Raw genomic sequence first — 23,157 nt, 5'->3', positions numbered from 1 at the left:
GCCCATCATCCAGTCCTCTTTTGCACAGTGAGATAATACACAGTGAAATAATTGTAGATTAATATTTTGAGGTATATTTTCTTTACCTACTAAAGAGGAAATAAGAGCTTTCTTTTATAGAAAAGTTCTGAATAATCTCTGTGAAAAGCATTTTGTATATTGTAAAGAGATATAATTTTCTTTATTTTAATATCCTAAAGTCTCTCTAGAATGAGGTTTGAATATTGAATCCTGAAGGGCATTGTAAAGTTGTCTGCTTTATTCATCTCCGTATTCTCAGTGTCAAATATACTGACTGGAACAGAGTCAGTAGAAATATTTTTGGAATGAACAATTTAAATAGTGAGAGATATTAAAATAGAACTATTTGATATAGAATTTAATGTGACACTGAGGTAGGCTATCCTGAATCTAATCCAAGAGACTTTAGTAATTTTTAAAGTGCCAGAAGGATGCTGGTCTTTAGGTATTAGCCTGTAGGAGAATTTTAAAGTCACACTTTTGAGTGTTATTTACAAAAAAAAAAAAAAGTTTTAAACCTTTCATGTAAGGCCCTTAAAATTACATACTTAAATTTAACACTACTCATTCTAGCTTCTCTTTTCCTTCTATGGAATAATTTAATATTATGGAACAATCTAATAACATCTCAATTTCTGGTAGCTACTTTATTGACCGTAGCAATGATTAATTTTTCTAAACATTTTGGAGTGTCAATTTTTGTTAATTACTTTAATTTTGCTATTAGCTAAGAATATTGTGCTTTCAATGCAGTTTTTCCCACTAGAGACAATAACACCAATATGCTATAAGGTATTACTCCTAGTTCTTCCTTGAGATGACTATACATCTTTTGAGATACAAATTTGTGGAATTATAATATTGTCTAAAGGCCTTCATTTGTTGGACTTACTAAGATTTCTACAGCCAATTCTAATCACAGACTTTTTTCTCTTAGCAAAATGAAGAGTTGGAACAAAGAGTTGAAATGTAGGTTTTGGCACTCTAAGGTCAAGTTATATTTTTTAAATGGAAGAACTATATCCAACTTTACTGGACTATTTTAATATTTTATAAATAAGGTCTATACTTTTTCATGGGTAACTGAAACTGACTCTGAAGCATTAAAAAATTAACCACAGAAAACTGGATTTTCCAATGAAAGATAATGTCTACAGTTGGTAAAGCTTTCTGTTGATTAAGGCAATGATTTGGGAGAAGTGGAGAATTCCCTGCTTGTTCATATATTTCCAAACGGAGTTTTGTGCTGCTCCAACCTGCAAGATTTGGTTTATTGAGCTATGAATTCATGAAATAATGAAATTGAATTTATATGATGAGCTAGTAAATCTATTACATGATTCTGTTACAGCCAGAGAATTTATACATTATACTTTCCTTTAATACTGTGTTGAGAATGTTGGGTAGTGGTTAGAATCATAGACTTCAGAGCTAATGCCCCCCAGTCCAAGTCACACTAACCATGTGAAATTGGCCAAGGTCTTAAACTACTCTGTGATTCATTTTGTTAATTTATACAATGAAAATGATAGCAGTGCCAATTCCAGGGGTTGTTATGAAGATTAAATTCATTCATAAATGAAAAGCAGTTAGAATAGTAACTGGCACAAAATAAGAACTAAAAAAGAAATACTGTCATTTCACTTAAGTGACATCTGACTTAAAATTTATAGATCTGGGTTCTCTCTGTGCCTGAGAGGTCGCCATTGGCCCAGTTATTTCATTTTTTAATTTCCAGGACTCGAATTCACTGCCATGTTCTCTGAAGAAGGGAAGCTCTTCGCTGGAGGGCTCAACTTCCAACCACGACATCAGGCACCGGAAGACCATTTCAGCAGCTTCCGGCCTGTTTCTGAGGTGGTCGCTGTCAAGGACCGGGAGACTCAGCAATCCCAGGGTTTTGGCTTCATCACTTTGACTAACCAGGAGCATGACAGATGCCATGAGAGCCATAAATGGAGAGTCCCCAGATGGTCTTCAGATCCATGTGGACCACACAAGCAAGTTTCCCCGGGGAACCAGAGGGGGTGCCTTTGGGGCCGATGGGCGTGGTCGCAGCTACTCCAGAGGTGGTGGAAACCAGGGCTATGGGCGGGGCAAGTATGACACTCCACCTGCAGGGTATGGACATGGATGTGGACAGTGCTGAGACTATGGTGGAAGCCAGGGTGGTTATGACCACTACTTAGGAGGAATCTATAGGGACAAATTATGACAACTAAGATGCAGCGTGTGCACATAAGGTAGATAAACAAGGAATAAAACTTCTAAGCCAGCATCATGCTTCCAAACATCTATACTAATAAAGATTTTTTGGAGCTGCACTGAAACATTCATTTTAGTGTATTAATTTCTACTTTTTTTTCGTTTCTCTTTATATACAGAAGATCAGTTTAGCATACATTAAGTAAAGATTTCAACAGTTTGCTCCCACACAGAAATGTAAAGTGAAAAATACTGTTTTAGCACTAGTTATAGCATTAAATCTCAATGTACAGCACACTAAGGACAAAGATCCTACATGAGGAGTAAGTGCACAGTGACTCCTGTTGTTGACTTAACAAATTGCCACTCTTGTTTATGGCATCAGTAATCACCCTAGGCTCTTGTCATGAGCTGCCAAGGCTATGGAAGCCCCCTGAGTTCACTGACTCTGATCATATTTAGACAAGGCCATGGTCAAAGTGGAAGTTCTCTCCTCCCTTCAGAGAAAGGTACCTCCTTCTTTGATGACCCCTTCTTTCCATTGGGATCTCACTCACAGAGATCTTTCATTTATGTTTTTTTTTCCCCCAGAGTGTCTTGGCTTTCCATGCCTGAAATACTCTCATGGGCTTTTCAGCTGGATCCGCATGCCTTAAGGGCTGATTCTGAGGCCAGAGTGCTGTTTAGGACATCTGCCATTCTATGGGTCTGCTGTGTATCTCACTTCCCATGTTGGATCATTCTCTCCCTTTTTGATTCTATCAGCTAGTATTTGCAGACACTATTCTTGTTTATGTGATCCCTTTGGTTCTTAGTCCTATCATTACGATCAATTGTGAACAGAAATTGATCACTAGGACTAGTGAGATGGCATTGGTACATGCCACCTTGATGGGATTGAATTGGAATCCCCTGGTATGTTTCTAACTCTACTGTTTGAGGTAAGTCAGCTTGAGCATGTCCTGAATTGCACATCTCTTCCCTCTCTTATTCCCACTCTTATATTTAACAGGGATCACTTTTCAGTTAAGTCTCAGCACTTAAGAAGACTTGTGTATTGATTACAGTATTCAACCAAAAGTATTAAGTAGAACAAACAAACAAAAATACTAAGAGGGATAACATATCAAGTAGCAACAGTCAGGGTGAGGGCTGATCAAGTCACCGTTTCTCCTAGTGTTCATTTCACTTTAACAGGTTTAATTTCTACTTTTAAATTGACCTACCAAGGGTAGCTTGTTAAAGACCTTTTAGAAAGTTCTGTGTTTTATTTATTGTAAATATTTTTTCCTCCCATTTAAATATAAATTCTAGGGTATTTGCTGGCCCTGAGTGTCGCTCCCCGTCTTCGTGGAGGAACGACACAGGACCCTGCGCTGTTCTTTCGTCTGCTCGGCCCTCCCCGGGTTTGCTGCTGGTTCTTCCCGGGTTGGCTACCATCCCTTCCACCTCCGTGGAAGGGCGGTTCCCCCAGCCACTTTCCCCACTTCCGCGGGGGAGCAGCACACCGCCGGCCGGCTCTCTCGGGGGCTGCACAGGTATTCCTTCAGATAGATGTTCCTGGTGCATGTTGTCTCTTTCCTCCTTTATAGTCCTCTTCCACCAATCCCAACTCTGCTACCCACACGCCGAGTACGCTGCTCTCCTCCAATCAGGAGCAGGTCCTGCTATTTATTGGTTGAACTGGAGGCAGCTGTGTAGAAGCTGTTTCCTCCTCTCCCAGCGCCATATTGTGGGAGAGCAGATGCATAGAATAAGTCTTAATTCCAGTAACTTAGTCTAGTCCGAGTTGCTCCCAGTTGCTCCCCACACCTGAGTATGACTCTCCAGATCATTGTTTCTGGGCAGAAAACTACCTAAATAAATAATAAATAAATAAACAAACAAACTGTGGTCAGACTTTTTATTTTTGTTTTTAAAATCTGTACACAATGTTTACCACAGGAAGCAATTTCCAAATGTACTTAACAAGAAACTTGAATCAACATGATAACTTAGAGCCTTTTTACACTGCCCAGGTTATAGAGAGGAACTTCTTCAAAATGTTGGTGAATGTCTTATTTTTAAAAATGCTGGAAGAAAAAAAAAAGTACTCTGTTGTGCAATGTGTGGTGTTTAGGATGTTCTTCACTAAGTTGAATGAAAGTTGAAACCTGAAAAAAAAAAATGTACAGATCTGGTTTTCTTTGGGCCATTTTCACTTTCAGCTCTGTTCTGTAGATTGGAATGGCCATGTGCCATTTTCTGGTTTAATTAACTTCTCTACATTTATTCTCTTATAGCTTGATTGAAATTCCTTAAAACAAATACTTTAGAGTCTTTGCTAGGCAATTCATAGATGTCTTTTCATTTGGAATTAGTAGAATATCAATGTGTTCTTTGGTAGTGTCATGATTCCTTGGTTTTTCTTGTTACTTGAAGTCTTGTGTTGTGTTGTGTTGTGTTGTGTCTACATTTGAAGAAACAGCCGCTTTCTCTAATATTTACTGACTGCATTTGGGAGAGAAACACCTTCACCAGTATCATCTCAGGCAGGAATTCTGAAGCCTTTGGCCTTTTTACAGTTGTACCCACCTCAACTATTTTTTCCTCCTTAGAGTGGGAACATATAGTTAAGCTTATGTACCTTCTCTCCATCCTGTCAAGTCAGACCAGATACTAAGAGTCTCCTGTTTGCTTTTCCTGTGGTGGTGCCTTGCAATGCTCAAATTTGGGTGCCTTCTTCCCCTTCCACAGTGTCAAGTCAATTCTCTGTACAAAACACTTGCATCTGCTCTCTGCAGGTTGCATTCAGGTATCCCACCTTGGGAAGGAGAGTGGTGAAGGGTGCAGAAACAGGGGAGAACTGATGGGCTAGTTTTTTGTTGTTGTTGTTGTTTCAGGCTACACACCCTAAGCCACTAATGAGGAGGCTTCCTGACAGGATCCACAAAACTGTTAGTAGGGTCTGCAGTCAATCGTCTCTGTTCCCGTCTTCTTCTAACAACCCAACCATGCCAATCACACTGGAATTCTGGATGTGGTGATAAAGAAGTGAGCCTCTTGCACAATGTCCCATACAGCTGAGGAAGCCAGATGTTCACTTTGCCCTCATTTTCCCCAATGAGAGAAAATTTGGGTTGAGGAGATTTTTCTTGGTATTGAGCTGTGCTTCCTTGGGAAAGAGGTGACAGAGATAAAGTGAATCTGTTCTTACCCCCTGCCAAATGTGTTTATTATCAGATGTTTTGTTCTAACAGAGTGCGAAAACTTATACATGAAACTCCTAAGGGGGCCGGCACCATGGCTCAGTAGGTTAATCCTCAGCCTGCAGCACCGGCATCCCATATGGGCGCTGGTTCTAGTCTCAGCTGTCACTCTTCCAATCCAGCTCTCTGCTGTGGCCTGGGAAAGCAGTGGAAGATGGCCCAAGTGCTTGGGCCCCTGCAACCACGTGGGAGACCAAGAAGAAGCACCTGAATCCTGGCTTCGGATCGGCACAGCTCTGGCCATTGCAGCCACCTGGGGAGTGAAGCAATGGAAGGAAGTCCTTTTCTCTCTCTCCCTCTCATAGTCTATAACTCTATTTCTCAAATAGATAAATAGAATTTAAAAAAAGAAACTCCTAGACTCCCCAAAAGGTATTTTCTGAGTAGTTGTTAAAACTGATGCTTCCATGAGCACATAGTAGTATAAAACTCCTCTTCTGCCACTTTGCTATTCTTGTGATTTCTTTGTGGTTCACTCAATATAGGTCCTTATCCTATTTGTTAAATTTATTCTCTAAAGTTTTATTATTTTTGTTACTATTGTGAAGAAATATTTTTCTCATTTCCCTGTTTAGGCTTTAATTTTTGGCATAAAGAAAACCTATTGATTTTTTTTTTAATTTTACCTTATATCACCTTATGAAATTTCTTATTGATTTAAATAGGTCATCTTACTAGAGCCTCTTATATATTCTCTGTATGTATTTAAACTACCAAAAAGAATTAATTCAATCCATTTTTAGTGTTTACAACAATTATCTTATTATTCTTCCCTTATTGCATTGCCCAAACCCTTCATGGCTATCTAATCTATGAATATGTACCTGCTAGTTTTAATTGAAATGGTTTTAGTGTTTAGAATAACAGTTGTTTTTTTTTAATCTATTTTATATTTAGGTAGTTTTCTACTATTCTTTTTTTACTTGATGTCTTTATTAGTAATTAATGTAAATGTATCACATCTATGTCAGTGTCTTTATCATAAAATTTTCTCTTTCTTGATTAGCATATTAAGAATGAGATTTTTCTCGTTAATGAGCAATTCTAGCATTCTAGAAGTTAACAGTGCAGAATTATATCCACACTTTCTTTAGAAGTTTCTGTTCTAGATTTTTACAAAAAATTAGTGTAGAGCTATCTTTTATATTGTCTATGTCAGATTTTTAATTAAAATTATGCTTGACTTACAAATTTCATTATACTTATAAGTAAATATCTTTATATCTTTGAATAAATTAAATAAAATAAGTTTTACCTATTCACAAAAATAGATCACTCATCTAGAATTCATCTTGCACTGGCAACTTTTTCAATGATAGATATTTACTTTTGTCAACTGCTTCTACATTGATCAGACAACCATTTCACTTCCTGTCAAACCTATTTTTGTGATTTATACTTTTTCTAGTAAGTGTTTAGATTTTCAAATTTGTTTTCATAGACTTAAGCAAAGTATACTCTTACAATATGTTCAAATGCTTCTGCATCCGTATTCATGTTTTATCTTTTTTGTGGTATTATATATACCTGCTTATATCTCTAAGTTTTTTGAAACTGGATTTTCAATTCTATTGATCTTTTCAAAAGAATTTATTATTTGAATTGATTTTTATTGTTGTTGTTCATTTGTTTTGCTTTCCATTTCATCTTTTATCTTCTCCCCAGTTTCTTTTGTCTTTTTCTTTACCTCAAGAGTTCCAAGTTTCTTTGCTTCCCATTCTCTAATAAAATTGATTAGGTCTTCTGATTTTCGGTGTTGCAACTTTTGATTTAATTATGTGCCTGTTTTCTAAACAATTGAATGTAGCCCACTGTGGGTCACACATACAAAGACAGACACATTGAGAATAAAAACTAAGATGCATCAGGATATTTAAGGTAATGTGCAGTGCAAAAGATAAGTGTACTTTTATGAGTAGGAGGTATAAATACAACAGGAGCAGGCAAGGTTCAGGAATAATGGTCATAATAGCTGTTTAAGACCGTCCCCTATTGTGTCACAAATATCCAGCCATATTAACACTACCTATACAGTGATGGTTTTCAAATTTAGTCTATTGAAACAGATAATAAAACCTTAGTATAATCAAAAGAGTATTGGTTCCAATCCATTCAACAGGCAGAAATATCGTCAAATGATTAAGACACTGTTATATTCCTCAAAAAGATATTTAAAAAGTTAATACACTATTGGCCCAACTAACCAATAAAATAGAAAAAAGAGATAAATAAATAATAAATAAAATAGAGGAAAAAACATAATAAAATCCGAGATGAAAAAGAAGATGTAACAAATGCATATGACAGAAATAAAGACTCATCAGGAGTCAGCTATCGGCCAACAAATTGGAAAATATGGAAGAGATAGATTGATTCCTGGAGACATACAATCTACTACAATTGAGTCATGAAAACACAGTAAATGTAAAAATACCAACAACTAAGACTGAGGTTGTATCAGTAATAAAGACCCTGCCAACGAAGAAAAGCTCAGGACCAGATGGCTTCACTGATGAATTCTACTAAATTTTTAAAGAAACATTAATTCCAATTCTTCTCTCAAACTATTCATAACAATTGAAAGGGAATGAATCCTCCCAAACTCCTTCTATGAAGCCATTATCACCTTAATTCAAAAACCAGAAAAAGAGATAACAAAGAAAGAGAACTATAGAACAATATCCCTGATGAACATAGATGGAAAAATCATCTATAAAATACTAGTTATTCAAATCCAACAACACATCAGAAAGATTATTCACCTGGACCAAGTGAGATTTATCCCTGGTAGGCAGTGATGATTTGATATAGGGAAATAAATAAATAAATAAATAAATAAATAAATTTATCACATTAACAAATTGAAGAATTAAAAACATATGATTATCTCAATAGATGCAGAAAAGCATTTGATAAAATACAACATCTTTCATGATAAAAAGAAAAAAACCTAAGCAAATTGGGTACACAAGGAGTATTCTTCAACACAATCAGGACAATATATGACAAACCCATGGCCAGCATCATATTGAATGGAGAAAGGTTAGAATCATTTCCACTAAAATCTGGAACCAGATAAGGATGCCCACTAAAATTGCTATTCCATATAGTTATAGCTCTGGGAGTTTTATCCAGAACCAAATACCATTACATCCAAATACCATTTAGCAAGAAAAAGAAATCAAAGGGATAAAAATTGGAAAGAAGGAAACTGAATTATCCTATTTGCAGATAACATGATTCTATATATAGGGGAAGCAAAAGTTGCCACTAAGAGACTATTGGAACTCATAAGAGTTTGGTCAAGCTGCAGGTTATAAAATCAACACACAAAAATCAGTAGTCTTTGTATACACAGTCAATTCCATGGCCATGAAAGAACTTGTAAAATCAGTTCCACTCACAATACCTGCAAAAATATTTAAATACTCAAAAATACATTTAATCAAGAATGTGAGAGAGTTCTATAATGAAAATTATAAAACACTGAAGAAAGAAATAGAACAAGACATGCAAAATGGAAAAATCTTCCATGTCCATGGATTGGAAGAATTAGTATCATCAAAATGTCCACACTGCCCAAAGTTATTTGCAGATTCAGTGCAATCCCAATCAAAATATCAATGACATTCTTCTCAGATCTGGAAAAAAGATGCTAATATTCATATGGAAACAAAAGTGAGTCTGAATAGCTAAAGTAATCTTAAAAAACAAAAATAAAGCCAGAGACATCATAATAATAGATTTCAAGACATAGTACAAGGCAGTAATAATCAAAATATCGAAGGACTGGTTAAAAAAATGGGCATGCAGACCAATGGAATAGAAACCCCAGAAATCAATCCACCCATCTACAACAAACAAATCTTTGACAATCGAACTAAAATCAATCCCTGGAGAAAGGATATTCTCTTCAACAAATGGTGCTGAGAAAACTGGATCTCCACGTGCAAAAGTATGAAACAAGACCTCAACCTTACACCTTATACAAAAACCAACTCATAGCAGATCAAGGATCTAAATCTATGACCTGATACTATCAAATTACTAGAGGAGAATGTTGGGGAAAATCTGAAAGACATTGGCATAGGCAGAGTTTGCTAGAAGCACAGGCAATCAAAGTCAAAATAGACAAATCAGATTACATCAAGCTAAGAAGTTTCTGCACTGCAAAGAAAACAGGCAATAAAGTGAAAAGACAATGGAAGAATGAGAGAAAATATTTGAAAACTATTCAACTGATAAAAGATTAATATCCAGAATTTATGAAGAGCTCAAGAAACTCAACAACAACAAAACAAACAATCCAATTTAAAAATGGGCAAAGGACTTGAACAAGCATTTTTCAAAAGAAATTCACATGGCCAACAGACACATGAAAAATGCTCAGGATCACTAGCCATCTGGGAAATGTAAATCAAAACCACAATGAGGTTTCACCTCACCCCTGTTAGAATGGCTCTGATACAGAAATCAAAAAACAATAAATGCTGGTAAGGATGTGGGAAAAATGTACCCTAATCCACTTCTGGTGGGAATGTAAACTAGTACAGCCATTGTTGAAGACAGTATGGAGATTACTCAGAAATCTGAAAATAGATCTACCATATGACCAACCCAGTCATCCCACTTCTGAGAATTTACCCAAATGAAATGAAATCCGCATATGATTATCTGTACCCCCATGATTATTACAGCTCAATTCACAATAGCTAAGATAAGGAATCAACCCTGATGTCTGTCAACTAAAGATTGGATAAAGAAAATATAGTATATATACACATAGAATACTACTCTGCCATAATAAAGAATGAAATGCTGTCTTTTGCAACAAAATAAACACAACTGGAAACCATTATGCTTACTGAAATAAGCCAGAAGACAAATACATTTTTCTGATCTGTGGTAACTGGTACAAAAAATGAAATTTATATGAGCAAAATTGATATTTTGAGAATTGATTAGTGTTAACAGTCCACATTTCTAATGTTGAGTAACAGTGGACTTTTTTTCTTCTTACTATTTGTTGAATTTTTTACTTAGGGAAGGGTTAACCTTATAATTGTAAAATGAACTGATCATACATCATTATAAAATTAAAAGAATAAGAAAGGAAAGAGGAATGAGGTTGGGAGCATGAGTGGGAAGTAGCACTATGCTCCTAAATCTGTATATATGAAATACATTAAATTTGTTGACCTTATATAAATTTAAAATTGAAAAAAAAAGATCTTCAGGAAAAAACTTTAAAAATACTTTAAGCTAAGAAACATAAAAATATTTAATTTTTATCCGACTCTATAACTATTCTTTCACACTAGATAATTTATCCACATAGTACCTGCTTCAAATGTACAGTGGCCATGTTTCCCATGAGTCTTCCAAGAGCATTTGCTCACAAGGAAATGAATTTTACTTTATACAATTTTCTGTATGTCATTTCAGCCAACTATGTACTGGCAAAAGAATGTTTCTTTAATGATGTATTTTTGTCTTTCCTTATTAGGATAGAAAACAACTTCAAAAAACAGTTCCAAATATTTTCAATAATTCTGCTGAAATTTTTAAAGTGATGGCTGAGAATCCCATGAATTTTATAGTGTTTCTTAGAAAGCTGTAATGATTTATTTTCATGTTCTGAATGCTTGATGTTCACATATTTTAAATTCTGCATATTTTATCTTCTAATATAATGGCTTCATGCTAGGATCTCAAAATCCCTTATACACTCAAGGTGAGATTCATCCTTAAGGGTTATTTTTTTTTTTTTTTGTAATTTCAGTTTTGTTGTCCCTGACTTCTAGTCTGATCTGTTTATATTATGATAATTTAAGGCCAGTAAGTGTTTAATAGTGACCTTGTCCTGTGATTTGTGTTTCTTTAGTTATCATTAATATGAAGTTATAAGATTAAACCATGACTTCTTTACAAGAACCATTTTTTTTTATTTTTATTTTTATTTGACAGGCAGAGTTAGACAGTGAGAGAGAGAGAGAGAGAAAGGTCTTCCTTCCGTTGGTTCACTCCCCAAATGGCTGCCACGGCCGGCAGGCTCCACCGATCCGAAGCCAGGAGCCAGGTGCTTCCTCCTTGGTCTCCCATGCAGGTGCAGGGGCCCAAGCACCTGGGCCATCCTCCACTGCCTTCCCGGGCCACAACAGAGAGCTGGACTGGAAGAGGTGCAACTGTGACTAGAACCCGGTGCCCATATGGGATGCCGGCGCTGCAGGTGGAGGATTAACCAAGTGAGCCATGGTGCCGGCCCCTACAAGAACCATTTTTAACACAAAAAAAAGATAAAATTCTAAAATATCCACATTAGTTGCAGTACAAAATAAACACTGGTGTGGTATGCTTGAATGTTGAAGAGCACCATATGGTTAATATGAAACAAACCTTCTTTAAGCTTCTATTTTCAATTCAGTTCATATAACAGCTTAGGGGCTACTATTACATCTTCCTGGTAGCTTGGCAAAACAGAATAATGTAGAGAAACTGTGCTTTTTAAAGTCTTCCCCCACAAGATTAAGAGTCCTGGGAATTCTATTCACAAAGGGAAACTACAAAAGTTTTTTCAGAGATGAGTTTGTGCTGCACTTCCAAAAACAGGTACAAGTAAATCTCTAGCCTGGCAGTTCCTACCGACTCTGTGAGGTTAAAGGCTCCTCCTTTGCCTCTAATCATACCACTGAAGCCTGGAGAGCTGCCTGCAGAATTCACTGCATCAGTTTGGATCTTCATGCTGAACTGAATTCATAGGAAACGAATGTCCCTGCTGGTCAGAAGTTGCTGCTGACAAGGAAGAATACTGACTAGGGGTGATGATGGAGGTCTCCTCAGACAATGCCCCATACTGGAAGGCTCCAGTCCACTCTTTCTAAATTTCCATCACCTTCTGTTCTAGTAAAGATCAGATGAAAGAGAATGAAGTATTCTCCTAACACCAAAACTACAATGTAAATCAGTAAGTGATAGTGTTGGCACACCATCCTTTGGCATTTCATCTTTATACATCCTTATACATCATCCTTTGGCATTTCATGTTCTAATAGGAGCTTTTCTTCTAGCTGTAAGTGCTGCTTGAACAAGCAAACAAGCAGGAGGGTTTGTACTGATGCTCCTCTCTCATCTTGGTGACATCAGTGTCATGGACAATATTATAACACTGCATGACCTGGCACATTGAGTTTTACTTTGGATTTTGCAATCATTCAATGCACATCCAGGAAAATTTGAACAAGACTTCTTTTTTTTCCAATGGTATATACATTTTTATTTATATAAAGGGAACAAATTTCATGTATCTAATATATACAATTTTAAAAGTATAATGATACTTCCCACCCTTCTCTCTCCTTCTCTCCCTCCCTTCTTAGATTCAAATCCTGATTCTCCTTATTTGCTCATCAAGGTATAAGGATTTTTAAAAATGGAATCCACTTAATAGGGTTGTTGTGAAAATTAAGCACTTAGAATACTGCCGACCAGCTTATGAATACTAGATAAGTGTTAGCTAACACTATTTTTTCATCATGCTAAGCATACCAGTGCCTCCTTTAAAAAAAACTCAATAAAATAGTGGTGCCTGTATAATTTGGGACATGCTCAGGCTGACTTGCCCCAAGTGGTGGAGTTGGAAGCATACCAGGGGATTCCAATTCAATCCCATCGAGGTGGCATGTACCAATGCCATCTCACTGTTCCAGGTGATCAATTTCAGTTCACAGTTGGTCATGGTGAAGGGACTGGGAGTCAAAGGGAGCACATAGACAAGTCTAGTACCTGCTAACGCTAACTGATGGAGTAAATAAAGGGGAGAGTGATCCAACATGGGAAGTGAGATACTCAGCAGATTCATAGAATGGCGGATGTCCTAAATAGCACTCTGGCCTCAGAATCAGCCCTAAAGGCATTCGGAGCTGGCTGAAAAGCTCATGAGAGTATTTCAGGCATGGAAAGCCAAGACACTCTGGCAAAAGATCTCTGCGAGTGAGATCCCAGTGGAAAGAACAGGTCATCAAAGAAGGAGGTACCTTTCTCTGAAGGGAGGAGAGAACCTCCACTTTGACTATGACCTTGTCTAAACAAGATAAGAGTCGGAGAACTCAGAGGGCTTCCATAGCCTTGGAAACTCATGACTGGAGCATAGGGAGATTACTGATGCCATAGACAGGAGTGTCAATTGGTAAAGTCAACAACAGGAGTCACTGTGCACTTACTCCTCATGTAGGATCTCTATCCTTAATGTGCTGTACATTGAGATTTAATGCTATAACGAGTACTTAAACAATATATTTCACTTTGTGTTTCTATGGGGGTGCAAACTGTTGAAATCCTTACTTAATGCATACTAAACTGATCCTCTGTAAAAAAAAAAAAAAAAAAAAGAAATTATCAATTCCCAACTTGACTCTCACTGGGATTAAACATGACAATAGGTCTGCTCTGATTTCATCATCATTTAAAAAAAATCATCTATTATTTTTCACTTTATGTTTCTGTGTGGGAGCAAACTGTTGAAATCCATACTTAATGTATACTAAGCTGATCTTCTGTATATTAAGATAATCGAAAATGAATCTTGATGTGAATGGAAGGGGAGAGGGATGGGAAAGGGGAGGGTTGTGGGTGGGAGGGACGGTATGGGGGGGAAGCCATTGTAATCCATAACTCGTACTTTGGAAAATTATATGCATTAAATAAAAGTTTAAAAAAAAATAGTGGTGCCTTGATTTCTAAAAAATGAATGAACTGTGAAATGCAACACCTTTATTAAATTCCAATAGCCACCCTCCTAATATTTTTAAAGATTTTTACAGTTTTTATTCACCTAAAAGGCAGTTACAGAGAGAGATAGAGAGACAGAAAAAGACATCCCATCCACTGATTCACTCCCCAAATGGATATAATGGCCAGCGCTAGTACACTTGGAAGAAGCACCTGGCTCCTGTCTATGGATCAGCCCAGCTCTGGTTGTTGCAGCCCTTTGGGGAGTGACCAGCAATGGAAGATCGACGTCTCCCTCTCCCTTTCCCTCTCCCTCGCCCTCACCCTCGCCCTCTCCCTCTGTGTAAAACTCTGCCTTTCAAGTAAATAAATAAATCTTAAATATATATAAGATAATAAATATATAAATAAATATTAAATATATAATAATATATGTATTAGCTTGGAATGGGCACTGTGGTGCAGAGGGTTAATCCAGCACTTGTGACACCTGTATCCCATATCAGAAAGACTAGCTGAAGTACCATGTACTTAGTGCATCCATTCCAGCTTCTTGCTAATCTAACTGGGAGGTAGCAGATGATAGCCAATGTATCTGGGTCCCAGGTTCCTACTGGCCATATGGGAGACTTGGATGGGATTACTGGTTCCTGGCTTCAGCCTGGGCACTGTGGGCATTTGGGTAGTGAACCAGCAGATGGAAGATATCTCTTGCTCTCTCCCCCCACCACTTCCTCCCCATCTTCCTCTCTGTAACTCTGCCTTTCAAATAAATAATTTTAATAGGTAAGTTTGGAGCATGCATTGTGGTACAGCCACCACCTGAGACACCAGCATTCCATATGAGCACCCTTGAGTTCCAGCTGCTCCAGTTCCAATCCAGTCTCCTGCTAATGCACCTGGGAAAGCAGCAGCAGATGGCACAAATATTTGGGTCCCTGCCACCTATGTGGGAGACCCAGATAGAATTCTTGGCTCCTGGCTTCAGTCTGGCCCAGCACTGCCTGTTGTAGCCACTTAGGTAGTGAATCTGGGGGTGAAAGATCGATCTCTCTCTCTCCTCTCTTCTCTCTTCTTCTCTCTCTCTCTGCCTGTCTCTCTGTAACTGTGCCTTTCTGATAAGAAAATGAATCTTTAAAAACGGAGAGCAATAAGTTTATTTTGACGCACAAAACCCTTGAATTCCATGTATAGTTTTCTCATAATATGCAATTTCCATGAAGCTTTGAAGTTCTGTTGTATGATTATAGTCTTCAGTAGAGGAATATGCTGCACATACTAGCTTGCAACTTGGTGTTTTTCTTTAGTAACAGGTAGTGAATTTCATTCTGCATCAAGACACAAAGATGCATCTGTCTTTTCTTCATTTAGCAATGTACCACAGACACCTCTCCATGTGAATAAGCATAGACCTACCCTGTCCTTTTAACAGGTACATTTAATCTCACTGTATGAATTCAACATGATTATGAATTAATGGAAATCTCATTTTTTCAATTTATTTGACTGGAATTAATATTGCAATAAATCCAGTCACTCTTTGTCTCTGCACTCATCTGCTATTAGGAATTGTTAGATAAAAGAATATACTTTTTTAATGTAAGATTTTTACTTTAATTTTTTGTATGTCTTTCACATAAGTCAAATGGGATATTAGCCTGGAATATGCAGTTAGTCACCTCATCTCTAAAAAAGAAATTCCTTCTTCTTTTGCACATTGGCATGTATTTTCCTGGAGGCAAAAAGGAAATGTTGCCTTCCATTGCGCTGTTTTCAGTTAAGACTTAAAACTTGGCCCATGGCAAAAAAAAAAAAAAAATTCATTTTGAAGAGAAAAACTACATGATGAAGTATACGCAGAGGTGATGATGAAAACAGCAGTTTGGGTTGAGAAAGAATAGTTATTGATGAGCTACAGAGAGAGGAGCAATTTGGTCTTATTGCTCACCTTGTCGTGAGAGACAGCCAAGTTGTGAGGTTAAATTGAAGTTGGTAAATACACAATTATTCAGCTTGTGTCTTGGTAATAAATGTGCCTCTAGGCAGTGAACCTGCCAGTCTTTAGAGTACCACTTTGCTGATTAAGGAGATAAAAAGTGGATATTGTAGAAAGGGTCATTTCAAGAGTAATGAATCCTTATTCTGTCACTGTACTTTGCCGACAGGGAGTTTAACGGAGATGAGGCGTCCAAGCGGCAACAAGAAGAGTATATCAGAGATGCTCATCTCCAGGCCTCAAAAACCCTGCAGGATCTATGATGGCTGAGAAATGACCATGTCAGTGAATGAAGTACATCTCAGAGAGAAGCCTTATTGAATTAGCCTAATATCTTATTGCATGATCAATAACAATGTATTTATTTTGTACTATGGCCCTGAGTGACTTTTCATTAGGAATTTAAATGACTTTAGAAAGCTATTGTGTATCAATTTAGAATACTTCCAGGAGATATTAGCCTGAAAGTATTTTCAGAGCAAAAGATGAGTGAAAATGCAGCTCATTATTTAAGTCAGAAATAGAATGTCAAAATATATTTCACCTTGGCGTTGAGGGAAGTAGCTCAAGTTATGTATCCAACCACATGCTAACTGTTATATTTTGGAGGTTCCCAGTACAAGAATGAAATACATCAAGAAAGTGTTTGCAGTCCTAACAGACATTAACCCAGTTAACTGTTGAGCTTGAAAAGGTTATTGGGTTGGAAAAGATGGAAATGCTGCTTTAGTGCATACGCCTCAATGACTTGCCAGCATTCTCTATCACATTCTGTTAGTGCTTACGCACATTCCCTCATAGTCCTCTATTCCCATGCTCACAGCCTCTGAGGTTGGTTTCCTTTCCCAATAGCTAACACCTGCTGCCTCAAGAAACTATTATTGCTTTGAGGGTCCCTAACTAAGCATCCCAACAAGCACTGTGAACCATTGACTGACAGGTGTAGATCAGAGATCCTCAGCCTCAGCACTGTTGCAATTTTGGAGCTGCACAATTATTTATTGGAGTTGGGGTGGGAGAGGGAGCTGTCCCATGCACTGTGGGATTTATAAGATGTTTAGTAGCATCCTGGTCTCTCGCCGCGAGTTACATTTGCCCCAGTGCGAGAACCAAACAAAATCTCCATATGTCAGCAAATTTCCCAAATTTCAGCATCATTTTTTTCCAGATCTGAGAATGTCTTTGGTATTTTCATTGGCATCGCATTGAATCTATAAATTTCTTTTGGGAGAATGGACATTTTGATGATATTGATTCTTCCAATCCATGAGCATGGAAGATTTTTCCATTTCTTGGTATCCTCTTCTATTTCTTTAAGGTTTTGTAATTCTCATCGTAGAGATCTTTAACGTCCTTGGTTAAGTTTATTCCAAGGTATTTGATTGTTTTTGTAGCTATTGTGAATGGGATTGATCTTAGAAGTTCTTCTTCAGCTGTGGCATTGCCTGTGTATAAAAGACTATTGAATTTTGTGCATTGATTTTATACCCTGCTATTTTGCCAAACTCTTCTATGAGTTCCAATAGTCTCTTAGTAGAGTTCTTTGGGTCCCTTAAATAAAGAATCATATCATCTGCAAAGAGGGACAGTTTGACTTCTTCCTTCCCAATTTTATCACTTTCATTTCTTTTTCTTGCCTAATGGCTCTGGCTAAAACTTTCAGAACTATATTGAATAGCAGTGGTGAGAGTGGGCATCCCTGTCTGGTACCAGATCTCAGTGGAAAGGCTTCCAACTTTTCCTCATTCAATATGGTGCTGGCCGTGGGTTTTTCATGAATTGCTTTGATTGTATTGAGGAATGTTCCTTCCATACCAGGTTGCTTAGAGTTTTCATCATGAAAGAGTGTTGTATTTTATCAAATGCTTTCTCAGCATCTATTGAGATAATCATATGGTTTTTCTTCTGCAGTCTGTTAATGTGGTGTATCACATTGATTGTTTTGTGAACATTGAACCATCCCTGCATACCAGGGATAAATCCCACTTGGTCTTGGTAGATGATCTTTCTGATGTGTTGTTGGATTCTATTGGCCAGAATTTCATTGAGGATTTTTGTGTCTTTTTATTTTTTTTAAACTTTTATTTAATGAATATAAATTTCCAAAGTACAGCTTATGGATTACAATGGCTTCCCCCCTATAACGTCCCTCCCACCCACAACCCTCCCCTTTCCCACTCCCTCTCCCCTTCCATTCACATCAAGATTCATTTTCGATTCTCTTTATATACAGAAGATCAGTTTGGCATACATTGAGTAAGAGATGTACAATTTGGGACATGCTCAAGCTGACTTGCCCCAAATGGTAGAGTTAGAAATATACCAGGGGACTCCAATTTAATCCCATCAAGGTGGCATGTACCAATGCCATCTCACTAGTCCAAGTGATCAATTTCAGTTCACAATTGATCATAATGAAAGGACTAAGAGTCAAAGGGAGCACATGAACAAGACTAGTGTCTGCAAATACTAGCTGATAGAATAAATAAAGGGGAGAGTGATCCAACATGGAAAGTGAGATATGCAGCAGACTCATAGAGTGGTGGATGTCCTAAACAGCACTCTGGCCTCAGAATCAGCCCTAAAGGCATTCAGATCTGGCTGAAAAGCCCATGAGAGTATTTCAGGCATGGAAAGCCAAGACACTCTGGAAAAAAAAAAAAAAAAAAAAAAAAAAAAAAAAAAAAAAACTAAATGAAAGATCTCTGTGAGATCCCAGTGGAAAGAACAGGTCTTCAAAGAAGGAGGTACCTTTCTCTGAAGGGAGGAGAGAACCTCCACTTTGACTATGACCTTGTCTAAACAAGATAAGAGTCAGAGAACTCAAGGGGCTTCCATAGCCTTAGAAACTCATGACTGGTGCATAGGGAGATTACTGATGCCATAAACAGGAGTGTCAATTTGTAAAGTCAACAACAGGAGTCACTGTGCACTTACTCCTCATGTAGGATCTCTGTCCTTAATGTGCTGTACATTGAGGCTTAATGCTATAACGAGTACTCAAACAGTATATTTCACTTTGTGTTTCTATGGGGGTGCAAACTGTTGAAATCTTTACTTAATGTATACTAAACTGATCTTCTGTAAAAAAAAAAAAAAAAGAGAAGAAATTATCAATTCCCAACTTGACTCTCACTGGGATTAAACATGACAATAGGTCTGATCTGATTTCATCATCATTTAAAAATCATCTATTATTTTTCACTTTATGTTTTTGTGTGGGAGCAAACTGTTGAAATCTTTACTTAATGTATGCTAAACTGATCTTCTGTATATTAAGATAATTGAAAATGAATCTTGATGTGAATGGAAGGGGAGAGGGAATGGGAAAGGGGAGGGTTGCGGGGGGAGGGACGTTATGGGGGGGAAGCCATTGTAATCCATAAGCCGTACTTTGGAAATTTATATTCATTAAATAAAAGTTAAAAAAAAAAAGAAATTGACCACACCTCAAAAAAAAAAAAAAGATTTCAACAGTTTGCTCCCACACAGAAATGTAAAGTGAAAAATACTGTTTGAGTACTAGTTATAGCATTAAATCTCAATGTACAGCACACTAAGGACAAAGATCCTACATGAGGAGTAAGTGCACAGTGTCTCCTGTTGTTGACTTAACAAATTGACACTCTTGTTTATGGCATCAGTAATCACCCTAGGCTCTTGTCATGAGCTACCAAGGCTATGGAAGCCCCCTGAGTTCACTGACTCTGATCATTTTTAGGCAAGGCCATGATCAAAGTGGAAGTTCTCTCCTCCCTTCAGAGAAAGGTACCTCCTTCTTTGACGACCCGTTCTTTCCACTGGGATCTCACTCTCAGAGATCTCTCATTTAGGGTTTTTTTTTTTTTTTTTTTTTTTTTTTTTTTTGCCAGAGTGTCTTGGCTTTCCATGCCTGAAATACTCTCATGGGCTTTTCAGCTGGATCCGCATGCCTTAAGGGCTGATTCTGAGGCCAGAGTGCTGTTTAGGACATCTGCCATTCTATGGGTCTGCTGTGTATCTCACTTCCCATGTTGGATCATTCTCTCCCTTTTTTATTCTATCAGCTAGTATTTGCAGACACTAGTCTTGTTTATGTGATCCCTTTGGTTCTTAGTCCTATCATTATGATCAATTGTGAACAGAAATTGATCACTGGGACTAGTGAGATAGCATTGGTACATGCCACCTTGATGCAACTGAATTGGAATCCCCTGGTATGTTTCTAACTCTACTGTTTGAGGTAAGTCAGCTTGAGCATTTCCCGAATTGCACATCTCTTCCCTCTCTTATTCCCACTCTTATATTTAACAGTGATCACTTTTCAGTTAAGTTTCAGCACTTAAGAAGAATTGTGCATTGATTACAGTATTCAACCAAAAGTATTAAGTAGAACAAACAAAAAAAATACTAAGAGGGATAACATATCAAGTTGCTCATCAACAGTCAGGGTGAGGGCTGATTAAGTCACCGTTTCTCCTGGTGTTCATTTCACTTTAACAGGTTTCCTTTTTGGTGCTCAGTTAGTTGTCACCTATCAAGGAGAACAAGTGGTATTTGTCCCTTTGCGATTGGCTTATTTCACTGAGCATAATATTTTCCAAATTCCTAACAGGGATCACTTTTCAGTTAAAATTTACACACCTAAGAATAATTGTGTGTTAATTACAGAGTTCAACCAATGGTACTAGAACAAAATATACTAAAATGGATAAAGTATTACATTGTACATCAGCCGTCAGAACAAGAGCTGATCAAGTCACTGTTTCTCATAGTGTCCATTTCATTTCAACAAGTTTCCCCTTTGGTGCTCAGTTAGTTGTTCCCGTTCATCAGGGAAATTTGTCTATAATTTTCTTTCAGTGCTGCATCTTTTTACGGCTTAGGAATTAAGGTGATGCTGGCTTCATAGAAAGAATTTGGGAGGTTTCCCTCTTTTTCGATTGTTTTGAATAGTATGAGAAGAATTGGAGTTAGTTCTTTAACTGTCTGGTAGAATTCGGCAGTGAATCCATCTGGTCCTGGACTTTTCTTTGTTGGGAGGACCTTTATTACGGATTCAATTTCTGACTCAGTTAAGGGTCTGTTTAGGTTTTCTCTGTCTTCATGGTTCAATTTAGGTAGGTTGTATGTGTCCAGGAATCTGTCCATTTCTGATAGATTTCCCAGTTTGCTGCCAGCCCCTTTATTTATTCTGTTTTATTTCTAGCTATGGTATATTGAAATGTCATCCTAAATTCTCAGAGAGTTTTTATTGATGTATAAAAAGCTATTTTTCTTTTTTTGTAATGATTTATTTATTTGAAAGAGTTACAGAAAGACTGGAAAGGACACAGAAGGGAGATATCTTCCATCTGCTGGTTCACTACCCAGATAGCCACAATAGTAGGGTCTTGGACAGGTGAAAGCCAGGAGCTTCATCCCAGTCCCCGATTTGGGTAGCAGGAGCCCAAACATTGAGACCATCTTCCACTGGTTATCCCAGGCCATTAGCAGGAAACTGGATGGGAAATAGACCAGATGGGACAAAATCCAAAGCCTAAATGGCTTGCCAGTGTCACAGGCAGTGGCTTTATCCGCTATGCCACAATGCTGACCCCAAAAAATGCTTGTTATTTTTCTGTGATGATTTGTATCCTGCAACCTTACTGAATTTGATGTCAGTTCTGATTGTCTCTTGGTGAAGTCTTTAGATTCTTATATAAATAGAATCATATGCAAGCAGAAATAATTTGACTTCCTCTTTCCTATTTGTAAACCTTTTATTTCTTTCTCTTGCCTGATTTCTATGGCTGAAATTTCCAGTAATATATTGAATAAGACCAGTAAAATGGACATCCTTTCTGGCCCAGACCTAGAGAAATGCTTTAAACTTTTCCCCATTTAATATGATGTTGGCTGTTGGTTTGTCTTATGTAACCTTTATTATGTTTAGATATGTTCCTTCTATCCCTAATTTATTCAAGTTTTTTTCCTACTATGAATGGATGTTATATTTTATTAAGTGTTTTTTCTGCATCTATTGAGATAATGATATGAACTGTATCCTTGTTGAATTGATCCTTTGATCATTATGTAGTAACCTTCTTTGTCTCCTTTTATAGTTGTTATGTTAAAGTCTATTTGGTATGATATGAAGAATTTTCCTAAAGATGCATCTTTGGGTTGTTGATTTGTCAGGTTACTTTGGCTTTAGTTCCACTTGGATGCACAGTGTAGTATCCCCAGACATAGTTTGCTGTAGTCAGTGGTAGCAATGAGAGGAGTCTAGGGCACTCTTGGCTAGCAGGGTTTCTTGGATCCCTGGCATGCAGTCCCTAAGCCTGTATCTGAGGGAGGTATCACAGTCAAGGAGCAGCACATGTACTTGGAAAAGACTTGGCTGTTGCTGGGAATAGATTTGGTACACAGACTTCCAGCCACTATTCAAGGGAGGAACTACAGCTCCAGAGGCAGCACTGACACTAGAAACAGGTGGCATGTGTGAGCTTCACACGGTTATGCAAGGCAAAGGCTGGAGCCATTGTGGAGTCTTGAGCACCAATGGACAGAACAGGCTAGGGTTGAGTAAGCATGGCCAGAATTCACAGTATACATGGGTCTCAGTGGCAGCAAGCAATAGGGGTGTGGGGGAGAATATCCCCAAATCTGAAGGGACAAGCAATCTTACTTCTAGAGTCCTGAGTCAGGATCTCTTGCTGTTCTCTACCCCCTGTCGAACCTATGTACATCACTGTGTAGGTTAGGGTACCAGAGCCACCCTTGCTTTGCTGATTCTAGCTGGAGTCATGAGGCTGTAGTCTTCTTTCACTTGTTGGGCGTAAAGTCTCCGGAGCTCCAAAAATGGGAACATTTAGGGTCTCCTGTACCATCGAGCAGCAAGAATTCAGACAGTGACTCCTCTCTCAAAACAGTGCCACACTGCCATAGCCTGAGCTCTGAGGGTTGTGGGAGATACAATGAGTTCCTTCTCTGAATCAA

The 23,157-nt window shown here is 37.7% G+C and overlaps 1 pseudogene; it reads left to right on the top strand.

Annotated features, from left to right (window-relative positions):
* The first annotated feature begins 1,776 nt into the window (after window positions 1–1,776).
* LOC138843314 (RNA-binding protein 3 pseudogene) lies at window positions 1,777–2,236 on the top strand (annotated as a pseudogene).
* The last annotated feature ends 20,921 nt before the right edge of the window (window positions 2,237–23,157 follow it).

This window comes from Oryctolagus cuniculus, chromosome 8 (genome assembly GCF_964237555.1).
Source record: "Oryctolagus cuniculus chromosome 8, mOryCun1.1, whole genome shotgun sequence".
Lineage (NCBI taxonomy): Eukaryota > Metazoa > Chordata > Mammalia > Lagomorpha > Leporidae > Oryctolagus > Oryctolagus cuniculus.
This window is presented reverse-complemented; position numbering and strand designations above follow the sequence as displayed.